The sequence below is a fragment of the Cimex lectularius genome, unplaced genomic scaffold (genome assembly GCF_000648675.2).
Source record: "Cimex lectularius strain Harlan isolate CLEC.00 unplaced genomic scaffold, Clec_2.1 scaffold2, whole genome shotgun sequence".
Classification (NCBI taxonomy): Eukaryota; Metazoa; Arthropoda; class Insecta; order Hemiptera; family Cimicidae; genus Cimex; species Cimex lectularius.
This window is the reverse complement of record NW_019394219.1, coordinates 1,375,792-1,387,952: the sequence shown is the minus strand read 5'-3', so window position 1 is coordinate 1,387,952 and position 12,161 is coordinate 1,375,792. Positions and strand designations below refer to the sequence as shown.

At 34.0% G+C, this 12,161-nt stretch overlaps 1 protein-coding gene across 2 annotated transcripts in view; it reads left to right on the top strand.

Moving 5' to 3' along the window:
* The window catches only part of LOC106663547 (LIM/homeobox protein Lhx9-like), a 61,814-nt gene that overhangs the window by 35,862 nt on the left and 13,791 nt on the right, over positions 1 to 12,161 (top strand). The window lies entirely within an intron of this gene.

Below are 12,161 nucleotides of genomic sequence, written 5' to 3'. Positions count from 1 at the left end.
ATATTTGGTTACCTACAGTCATGTTTTGTCAGTTTTGTTTGGTTTGGAGAACACAAACATAGCAATTTAAAGAATCGTTTATTTCTGCAAATAATGTACTTATAAGGAAATTTTATATCTCAAGATGATTCTTATGACGTATAATTTATTTTTGTTATATTCATGTACCTTTTTTTACCATGGATTTTGAACGTTTTTGTGTTTCACAAGAGATTTAAATGCGTAAGGATTCTTTTTAATGATGTTTTTAGGGCTAAAATCGTGGTATAATTATTATTGAACAAATACTGAACGAAATTTTTTGAATATCTTCTACGCATGGTTTATTCGGATCGTAAATCTAATTGCGGATGTCGTTATTTCGTCAGACGTAGAACATTATAACCGGAAGAGGAAAAATGGACAGATTGGCAGGATTTTGTTCTCTACCTTGACTTGTTTATTATCCTGAAAATTATTCTCTTAAGAAAAATTCGGCTGTATCCTGTTATAAAAAAAATGCTTTATGTGTGCATTTTAATTTTTATGTTTTCATACATCCACATTATAAACAAAACGTTGATAGTTGAAAACGAATTTTAATCTTTGCCCATTGACTATTATTAAATGTCGAAAAATAACTTATAATGAACGTATCAATAATTTTATATGTTTTGGAAACATAAACGATATAGGAAAATGATACAAATTTAAACATCAAGATTTACTAATTTTGTTTTAATATTATATTTCAAATTCGTGCCTATGAATAGTTATTCACATGTATATCTAGATACATAAGTAAATGTAAAATGTATCATACCTTTCCTCTAGATTCTAATTTTACGATGCCTCGTCTTTGTTGTTCAATAAATTGAGGTCGTTCAATAAAAGCTCAGCTTACTCAGAACTGCACGTTCCAGTTTGAACCGAACATTGTTCTTGGGAGAATATTTTTTGTGGTAGTAATAATTTTTCTGTAGATTTGAAAAATAATAACTGGGCAAAAAGAAAATCTTCCTTTGTAGTCCAGTTCCCAGTATCTCTATTACTAAAACACACATTCAGCGTCTTACCCTTTCTCACTCTCTCTCACTCACACTCTCTTTCTGTCAAATTAAAATAAAATAAATTTGCAAGATTTGTCAAATAAAAAGATAANTATATATCTCAAATTAAAATAAAAAATGAATTAAATTTACACGATTCGCCAAATAAAATGATATTCATTCTCTTTATTTCTCTTTCTCTTTTTTTCTCTCTGTCTTTCTTTCTCCCAATCCCACTCTCCCTCACCCTCACTTTCTCTCTGAGTAGAAATACTTTGATTGAATATAAAAAATATATTTTGCATTGTATAAATTAACTTTTTTCCACATCCGTTGGCACGATAAAGAAAATGGTTTTTTTTTTCTGAAACCTACATCAAACCAGACTCACGATTTCTGAGTAATTATATAATTCTCTTTCTTTATTGATTTGTTACAGTTAAATTAATGTAAATTTTTGTTTAGTTATTATTACTTTTCATCATTCAGCTTAAATTTTTCATTTTATTTTTTTTATATATTATTATTATTATTATGATCATCTTGAAGCGCATGTATGTAAGTTCAAATTGTAATATGTTCGTCTCTCGTTGAGTTGCTCAAATTGACCTAACACTGCGAGATTTGTAAAAATAAATCGTTTATCAAATCAAATCGATTTATCATCTACATACTTGAATTTTACCTATTTATGTAACTGTATCAATGTGGTTGCCAGTAGCGAGTTCTTTACCATTGAGTTTACTTTCTGACACCTCTAGATTTTNAGCGCATGTATGTAAGTTCAAATTGTAATATGTTCGTCTCTCGTTGAGTTGCTCAAACTGAGAGATTTGTAAAAATAAATCGTTTATTAAATCAAATCGATTTATCATCTACCTACTTGAATTTTACCTATTTATGTAACTGTATCAATGTGGTTGCCAGTAGCGAGTTCTTTACCATTGAGTTTACTTTCTGACACCTCTAGATTTTATTTAGTTTTCATTGTTTTTTGTGAACCCATACTTAGTTGGAGGAGGTTTGCTTGAACTTTTTATTCCAATTGTTGATTCTCCGCTAATAATTTATGTTGCACTTCCTCCTCTAGACAGACTGCCAAAAATTCCTTTGCACCCTGGCACCCAATTAGTGTCTTTTCCCAGGTTTGGGTCGTTTTTCTCCGACTATTTTGGAACTTTACCTTATCATGTTCTAATTCAAAACATATGGAATATTTTGTTTTAAGTCTTTAAGTTGAAAGATATTATGATGGCTCAGATAAACGGATTCGGTTCTATTCTTATCTATGGAATATATTACTTTAAAAAACTTAAAGTATTACTTGGACAAATCATAGTGTATAAACATACATGTTCATAAACGGAGAATTCATCATGATTAGTCAAAATTATTAAATTCACTATTTTTCGTGGTCCGCTTGACCAATTAATATCATTCAATTAATTAAGGTTTTAAGTTGAGAAGAAAAGTTAGTGTCACGAGCGGATTCGAACCCACGACCTTCGGCTTGATACGCCGCTACTCTACCACTTGACCTATCGTGACTTCAAATCCCGCTCGTGACACTGACTTTTTTTATCTCAACTTAAAACCTTAATTAATTTAATTCAGAATTATGTTGATAAATGGCAGGTTAGCAAAATTGGGAACAACGTGGCCAAATGACCTTTGCTACAACTTAATTGTACGATAACGAAAACATCAGAACGCATTCCAGACTTTGGCATGTTTCAATGGAAAAGAAAGAAAGAATAATCTACCTTATAGTAGCAGAAGCTAAGGGGGCTTTTATTCAGTTCAGTCCGTATTCAGTCGGTTGCAGGGCCAGAGAGACAAAAGCTCCAACGTGCAAATCCAGCATTGTTGTCGGCAATAAAACAATGAAACCGTAAAAAAAGGACCCTTTTAAAAAAACAGAAACAAGCTCTGAATGGGCCACTCGTGTTTATCGAGAGCTGTTTTGTAGGTCGGCAACATCTGTGCAGTGGCCACGTCAATCAGCATACGCCCACTTCCAATCCGGACACTTGGAAGGTAAACAAAAACACAACGGCCGCTACCCATAAATGACCCCCCGCGAGAGAATTACAGATGTACAGGAGCAGGTGTAATTCGGGAGGAAATGACTGGAGGTTTCGTCCTGTCCGATTTAGAGTTAACGCCTAATGGACAAAACGTACATGTCCGGGCTTTAATGGCCAGAATGGATCGATCACGATTTGTTTATCGATTTCCGATGGTGTAATCGACCATTTACATGGTAATTCTGGCCGGGGTACAAGCTTCTGCACACGATGCAGGTTCTAATTATCATGAGTGAATACTCATTACAACGTCTAGAAAGTCAAATTTTATTCATTAAAACCTTCCATCATGGCTCAAAACTTAGGAATAGCGTAAGATCGCACTTTAAATTAACATGAGTTATTTTTGTAGAAATTTAATTTCGCTGATACAACATAATTTTCAATCAATTAATTTATCTTTGGGTAAGGTATTGGTCGAATCCCAATCGTGACACTGACTTTTTTTATCTCAATCAATGCCTTACATAAAGATTAATTAATTGAAAGAAGTTATTTGTTCAATCAGACTGCGAAATCTAATGGATATAATTTTCAATGTTACCCAGAAAAGTCCTGACATGAAAAATTACACTAGGAATAATCAAAACCAAGATTGCTAGAGGTTTTTAGTTTATTTGAGTCCTTTCAACTCAGCTTTTTTCTGCCCTGTGAATAATTTTCATTATTTGAAGATTCGACCACATTTCACACATGAACTCTGTGGACCAAGGTATGTTTTTTAAGACGTTTTTAATAATACAATGACGAGGCATCAGAACGCAATCCAAATTGTTAAGGACTCGGCAATAAACAAAAACAATGTTTGATTTTATTTTCGAACAGGTTTAAAGGTTGATAGGTATTCCGTGTACACTCTATTCGGGCTCTTGTTAGAGGGATATTCGGAATTTGATCGACTCGAAAAATTAGGGGTTGTTTGGGTAAAGGAAGGATCATACTACAGTATATATATGCTAGGATGACAAAAAAAAACATTTACTTTCAAATCCCACGTATGTATCCTACATAATCGAAGAGTGTCTTTTCTTGGCTCTATATGGAGAGCATGTAGAAATGCTGCCATATATTAGATGGCTCAAAAAGGCAGCGATTATTTTTCTATTTGTGAAGGAAGCAGGGATGTTTTGTTTATATATTACATGTTGTTTATGTATTAAAATCTCTTTTTGTGTTTCTTATTCTGTGCATATTGAGATTGAATGTACTTATTAGTGTGATAATATCTCACACCCATAAGAAAAGTGATTCAACTTAACAGAAAAAAATTATACAGGAGAGACAAATGGAAGTTTTCTATTTTTTGACTTTCTATTTTTGACAACATTACGGTTGTTGGAAATAAAATACTCTAATGATCAATCAATATTATCATCGTTTCTCCATGACAAGCGAAAACACAAAATTTAAAAAATCCAACTGAACCCCTAAAAAACTACCCCTTTTTGATTGTGACAATTTTCTTGCATATATGGGCTCACAGTCATTTAAGTTAGCTTGTTTGCTCTAACGATAATGGTGGTCAATGAATGGCTGTAAGGATGTTTTTGTGATAATAACAGACAGCATACAAACTTAACAAATGAGCATAATTATCCACGTAGTTAAGTTTTACTAAGATCATTTTTGAGCGAAATATGCTTTCCTCCTGGTGTCAAGTTTAATCGTTAGTTCTTTAAAATTCAGCATAAGTATTGAAATAAAGGTTTTATTGATTATTAAAAATATTATAATTAAAACTTTAAAAAATCGTTGAAACTATAAGGTAATGTAAAAATTAAAAGAAACATTGCTAAAAAATTATAAAAACAATACTATAATTAAGAATGTTATTAAAATAAAAGAAATGAATCTAAAATGATTCACGAACACTCAACAACCAGATATAATCGTGAAGATAAAATCAAATTCAGATATTAGTGCCAAGCTTTTAACCTATTTTTAGGTCATCATCATATATTAATTTCACATTTCGAAAAACGTATTTGTACAATTGATTTAACAACTGTTTTCATAATGTGAAAATGTGTTTACGGTGGAGCATAAAATCCTTCACTAAACCCGAAAAAACTGACGTTACTCGAAATGTGCCACTGCTCTGATAAATAGTCACACCAATGCTTTAAAGTTCGACACCGAACCAAGATACGACACTTTTCGTGAATAGTGACAGTAAGTCCCAGTTAATTCAAAAGTGACAAATAGTGCTACTTGGCAGCTAAGCTACCTATAGCTGTACTCGAATACTTTAAAAACTAAATTATCCGTTTTTTATAATTTTTCGAATTGTGACACTTTTCTGGTGGGTGTGAGATATGTGTAAGGGGACCGCGGAGGCCGAGAAGGTTAGAGCGAACGACTCGTATTTGTCACGCGGTCCTAGCGGTCCTGGGTTCGAATCCCGGAAAAACCCGTGGATTTTTAATTGAAAATAAAGACGTATTGAAGTAAAGTGATCGGGTATGAAGCCGTAGCCATGTAACCATGTAGGTGAAGAAAAACCAACTTGTTTTTCTACTGTCGAGCTTTCGGCTGTATTTGACGCCTTCCTCAGGACTCTAATTAAATCAGTGTTTCGTTACAGAGAACATATATAAAATTATAATGATAAATCAACAACTTACTTGAAAAATTATTTAAAAAACATAACATTCAGTTCGGATATGTGGTCCAAATAGAAGGGACCGAATAACTCAACCCAGTCCACCAGGAGAGACAACAACATGCTATCCATCTCAAACAACAGTGATGTCAATGGCTTCCAAATTGTCCTAAAGTAATTTTCTTTGGTTACAAAGATTTATCAACGCTGAAGTCTCCAGTACCTACTGAACTATGGTAATGTCCGCAAATTGCCTTGCAAGGACTTTGGTAGGGTATATTATGGACATACCAAACAGTTAGTTCAGGACAGATGTTACCTACTTGGCTTCATCCACGATCACTTTATTTCAATATTTATCATGAAGGCCGATACTGTACTCAACTATATATTGACGTATTGTAATGAAGCGGTGTTTATCGGTTCGCCGTATTATTTTGTTCCGAAAAGATGAATTTCTGAATCGTTTCGTCACAAGCTTTTGTTAATTTTCACTCTACCTTATGTATATCAAGTATCACAACGATTATAGTCCAAAACTCTGGAACTGATAATGTTCAGCAGGAGAAGATCAATAGGTAATTTTAAAAACCCAAAATGTCAGGGTATTGAATTAAAATTAAAGGATACAATCAAGTTCCTAGGGATAACGCTAGATAGGAAACTTGATTGGAAAGGCCACATTAAAAATATACATAGGAAAGGCACTATATCCATGGTGCAGTGTAGGAGAATCGTTGGTAGAACATGGGGTATTAAACCATGGGTGGCCAAATGGATATACACCGCGATCATACTACCAAGATTTCTATTTGCAGCCCTAGTTTGGTGGAATGGGCTAGAAAACAAAGGGGCTATTAACAAGCTAAGGTCATTCCAAAGACTAGGTTGTATGATGATGACGGGAGCTTTTCCCACTACACCAACCCTAGCTTTGGAAGTGATAACAAACACTACACCTCTACACATTGAGGTCAAGGTTAAAGCACTAACCAGCTGCTATAGATTAATTAGTGAAGGCAGCTGGAACCATAAGGGAAATAATATAGGACACTCGAAAATTTTACATTTATTGAGTAAGGTCAACAACCAACTACTGGGTGTAAGCGATAAAAAGGTGAAAACACCTTTAGGGAAAAAGTACTTTCAGGTAGTTACTCCCTGTGACTATAACTATAGGTCTGATGATGACCATCGTAGTCTAGATTGCTTCACCGATGGCTCACTCATTAAGGATAAGGGAAGTGGTGCTGGAATACACATACCTAAATTAGGGATCAGCATCTCCTATCCTCTTGGTAATAACACCTCGGTCTTTCAGGCTGAGGTCTGGGCCATTAATGTTTGCTGTAGAACACTGATGGATAACAAGATTAAGGGAAAAGATATTAAAATTTTTTCCGACAGTCAGGCCAGTCTAAAATCATTACAAAAGGAACTATCAACATCTAGACTGGTAGAGGAAACCGTTGAACTCATTAATAGGACTATCACCAGGTATGAGAATAGGGTAACCCTCATATGGATACCTGCTCATAAGGGGCACTATGGCAATGAGGAGGCGGACAGCCTGGCCAAGGAAGGATCAAATACTGAGTTCGTCGGACCACAACCTGTATTACCCCACTCTTTAAGCACAGCAAAAGAGAGTATAGGTAGCTGGGGCATGAAACAATTCCTTAAGGAATGGAATATGTCCCCAGGATGCAGGCAATCGAAGGAGTTTCTGAAGGAAATCAAACCTAAAGAATCGAAATGGCCATTCTCTAACTCTAGGAGGGGAATAAGGAGGCTGATAGGTACCCTAACGGGCCATTGCCCCTTGAGAAGACACCTCTTCATAACGGGTACTCTACCAGACCCCTTCTGCCGCTTCTGCGAAACAAAAGAAGAAACGGCCCGACACTACCTCGCAGAATGCGATAGGTATGCTAGGGAAAGATTTAATACTTTCGAAGGAGAGGACATAACCAAAACACTCCCCAGGATAAAATGGTCCACAATCCTGGGGTTTGTGAATAGGTCCAATAGGTTTATGCAGGACTCGTGAGCCGAACAGGTCCCGGACCTTTTAGGGATGGGGTACGGGCCTACTCAGGCTTTTAACCCCTCGGGTCCTGGTCGCCCGCCCTGTGTAATATATATATATAGTCCAAAGAAATAAATTCACCAAATTGCACGTATGGAATAGTAATATCGTGTGGAGGCGATACGTGCCCGATAATTATATTTCAAATGAAATCAAGGCGCTAAGAAATACTAAACCAGCTCAAACCGTTGGTCATAAAAGTTGGCGAAAAGAAAAAGCCATTGAAACTTGTGTGACGGAACTTTTATTTTGATTCTGACATGACTTTGATTATTTGCATATTAAATGAGATTGAGATTGAGAGAAAGGGTGAGAGAAAGAGGACAGACAGAGAGAGAGAGAGAGAGTGAGAGAGAGAGAGAGAGAGAGAGAGATTGAACTGCTACGATAAGATCGAGTTTTGCAGAGAGAATAGCTGTATCGTTAGCCAAGGTATGCTTGGATGAGTATGAACGAGTGTTGAGGGAAGTCCTGTGAACATGCCCGAAAGTAAGGGACCTAGGATCTTCCCTTGAGGAACACCAAATAAGAGAGAATGGATCTTCGAGGTTGAGGTTAGGAAGAAACAATCTAGTACATAGAATTCTAAAATGAGGTAGCTTATGAAAATTTTTCAATGAAATAAAATGAATTTCAATAAAGTTTAAATGAAATATTTTATTATATGAGATTTTAGCGATAAAAAGGGATACGAGGCAAACATTAGTTAGAAACCTCTTCCCTGATCAAATTCTCGTAAGTAAAGTATTATTAGTGAACAAAATCGGCCAATAATTTGTCTGAGATAGTCTTATCACAAATTATGACAGGGTTCCATCTTGAAATTAATTCCGAGCCGTTAAACGCATACGAGACTGAGAAACAGCTGTCCAACGTTCCATTTACGCTCATCAAACTTAATTGTCGTAATTATTAACTATGTGTGGAAGCCAACCGGCAAATTCGGATGTCAAACGGGTAATAAAATTTCGAGAGAGAGAAAAAAGGGGGTCGTAAAAGCCGGATTGGTCCGATTGCTAGGGGCGCTAATGTAAATTTTGGAGTTATCACCTGAAAAATATCTTCATTTGGCCTGACCGACTCCCCAAAGCGGCTTTTCGAAAAGGGCTAGATAGAACGCCTCCCTAATGAATTAATGGGACTTGAGCCATAAAAAGTAAAGAAAGTCATAAAAAATTTTTACGGTTTATCGATAAAAATTAGAAATCCAAGGATTAACAAAAATAATTGGTACCAAAAACAGGAATAAAGCTATGAACCATTTATTTTATTTTTATAACGTTTTTATCGATTCACCACTGTTTAAAAGTAAATTCCTGCAACATAATGTAATGGAACCGTAGAATTTAATTTATACAATTGTTGGGATTGGGAATATGGCATTCTGCGATTAATTATTATTTAAAAAAATATGATGGGAAAAACGAGCATAAAACTTGATTTTTAATAAACATGTACAATAATATATTTAACATTTTTATGCAATGTAGAATTAGAATATAATGTCTTTTAAATTAAAATCACGGATGTATTTATAGTTCTGTATCACTTATCACTCTTTCTCACTTTCTCCCGCTCACTCTCTCTATCTCTCTCCCTTTTTTTCTCTCTCTCTCGCTCTCTCCCTCTCCCTCTCTCTTGTAATTGTGCCTCTTACAGATCCATAAATATTATCTGTACGTTAGGAAAAATTATAGACAAAATAGTGTTTTTACAACTTAATATCTTGAATCTAAATATATAATTTATCCATATCAATCCATATCTATAGATCAGCACATAGCAAGAAAACTGATTTTATTGTGATGTCTGATGAAATAAGAGAAAACACAGATAACAGTAAAATGATCATCATGACTCGAGTTGACTGTAGACATGATTTTAACAGTATAAATCACAAAATTTTAATAGCAATCCTGAAATCAATAAATTTATCCGATAATGTAATTAACTGGTTTCACACTTATTTAACAAACGTAAGTCAGATGATAAAAAACACAGGTTGGAAAAGTTTCTGAAGAAATATTCTTTACTCACAGGTCTCCTCCACAAGGGTCTACTTTGTCAGCGTTGTTGTTCTCGACATATTAATAGAATATATCAAGCTTTCCATTGTTGTAAAGTTAAGTTACGTGCAGATGATCTAAGTGATTATATCGATGCAAAAGTTAATAATATTATCGACCAAATTGACAAAATAAATGCAGACCTTGTAAGACTGGCAGACTGGAGTAATACCATATGTTAGCGTTAAACCGGACTAAATACAAAGCAATAATTTTTGGCCAAAGTAAATTATTTAAAAAATTGAACCTTGACGGAGTAAATAAAATAAAAATTGATAACATATTTTGAAAACATGAGAAAAATGTAAAAATGTTTGCGTTTAACGCTTACCAAGAATCTATCATGGGATATACATATGTTAAAAATTAACAATCAAACCTTACATAGATTTAATAAATTATTATGTTTTGCAAAATGCTATGTAAATATTTAAAAAAAAACTCGTATAAACTCTACTCTTTCAACACATTACTTATGGTCTAGGAGTACTTTGTGATTTAAACCGTACACAAATAAAAAAATTATAAGTCAGGTTTATCAGATATATTCTGAACGTGATTTCAATCTCTCATGTAAAGTTTTTAAAATTTTCAAAGTTCAAAAACCAAAATATCTATTTGTGAAATTTAAGTACATACCTTAGATTCATGAAAGAGCTACTACCGTCTGCGAGTCGTTAAGGATAAAATCAACACTTTTAATAGGTCATACTCAGTAAACGATGCAATAACATTTTGGTGAATCTCTACACAAATAAAACGATGTAAAAATATCAGAGATTTCCAGAATAGTCTTAAAAATCACTTCTTATCAAGTTATGATTTATGCTAAAAATTCAATGCTTTAAAGTTCTTTCAGTGTTTTAGTTTTTTTATACCACTATTTAGGGACTTGAAGTTGTATTTCTCGATTTGTATTGAGAATTTATTATTCATGATTTGTACTGAATTGTATTAAAAAAGTATTTTTGTTCACTTAATTTATTTAGTAATTTACTCGCTCTTCCTCTCCATCTCTCCCTTCCTCACTCTAGCTCTTTCTATTTCTGTTTATCTCTCTCTCTCTCTCTCTCTCTCTCTCTCTTTCACTCTCTCCCACTAGCTCTTTCTATTTCTCTTTATCTATCTAACTCTCTCTCATCTTCTTTTTCTCTTTTTCTATTTACCACTCTCTAACTCTATTTATTTATCAACCAACTGTCTCTTTCATCCTCCCTACCTATATATTTCTCTTTCTATCTCTCTCACTTTCTATCTAGCTCTCTTCCCCCCCTCTCTCTCTCGTAAGCTCGCGTTTTCTGTTCAGTTGATGTGTGTAAGAGTTCTCAAAATTGTTTAAATTCTGCAAAACCTCAATCAATAAATTTCTCTCTCTTTCTCCCTGTCTGTCTGTCTCCTTCTCTCACTCTCTCTCTCTCTCTCTCTCTCTCTCTCTCTCTCTCTATCTATCTATCTATCTCTCTCTCTCTCTCTCTCTCTCTCTCTCTCTCTCTCTCTGTGTCTCTCGTAAGCTTGCTCTTTCTGTTCAGTTGTTGTGTGTAAGAATTCTCAAAATTGTCAAAATTCTGTAAACCCTCAATCAATAAATCTCTCTCTCGCTCTCTCTCTCTCTCTCGCTCTCTCTCTCTCTCTCTCTCCCTCTCTTATTCTCTCTTTCTCTTTCTCTCCCTTTCTCTATCCCTCTCTCTTTCTCTTTTCTTTTCTCACTCTCTTCTCTATAACTCTTTTTCGAGAATCCCTATACGCATAAAACTATGTAAAAATATCAAAAATCTCCAGAATGGTCTTAAAAATCACCTCTTATCAAATTATGATTGACGCTAAAAATTCACTGCCATATATTTAACTTTTGTTGTTGTTTTTTTAGTTTTTTATATTACTAATAAGTGACTCGAAGTTTTATTTCTAGATTTATATTAGAAATTTAGAACTCATAATTTATACTGAATTGTATTAAAAAAGAATTTTTGTTCGCTTAATTTATTTAGTAATTTTCTTTTTAATTACTCAGTTATACTGTACATTAGAATATTTATTTCAATAGGAAATTTGAAGTCAATACATACGTAGTTCAATGTAAAAGGAATAGATGCAACATATTGACCACAAAAATAAGGTTATTCGAAGTAATTAATGTGTAATAAATTAGAAGTACAGTAAAATTAGTAACCATTGTATTTCACAGTAAAAATGGTCCTTGAGACCAAATCTTGTGTGATTGATCAATAAAGCGTTTATCATCATCATCCCACTTTCTATAATCTCAATGTTCTGTGTTTTTATCCCTCT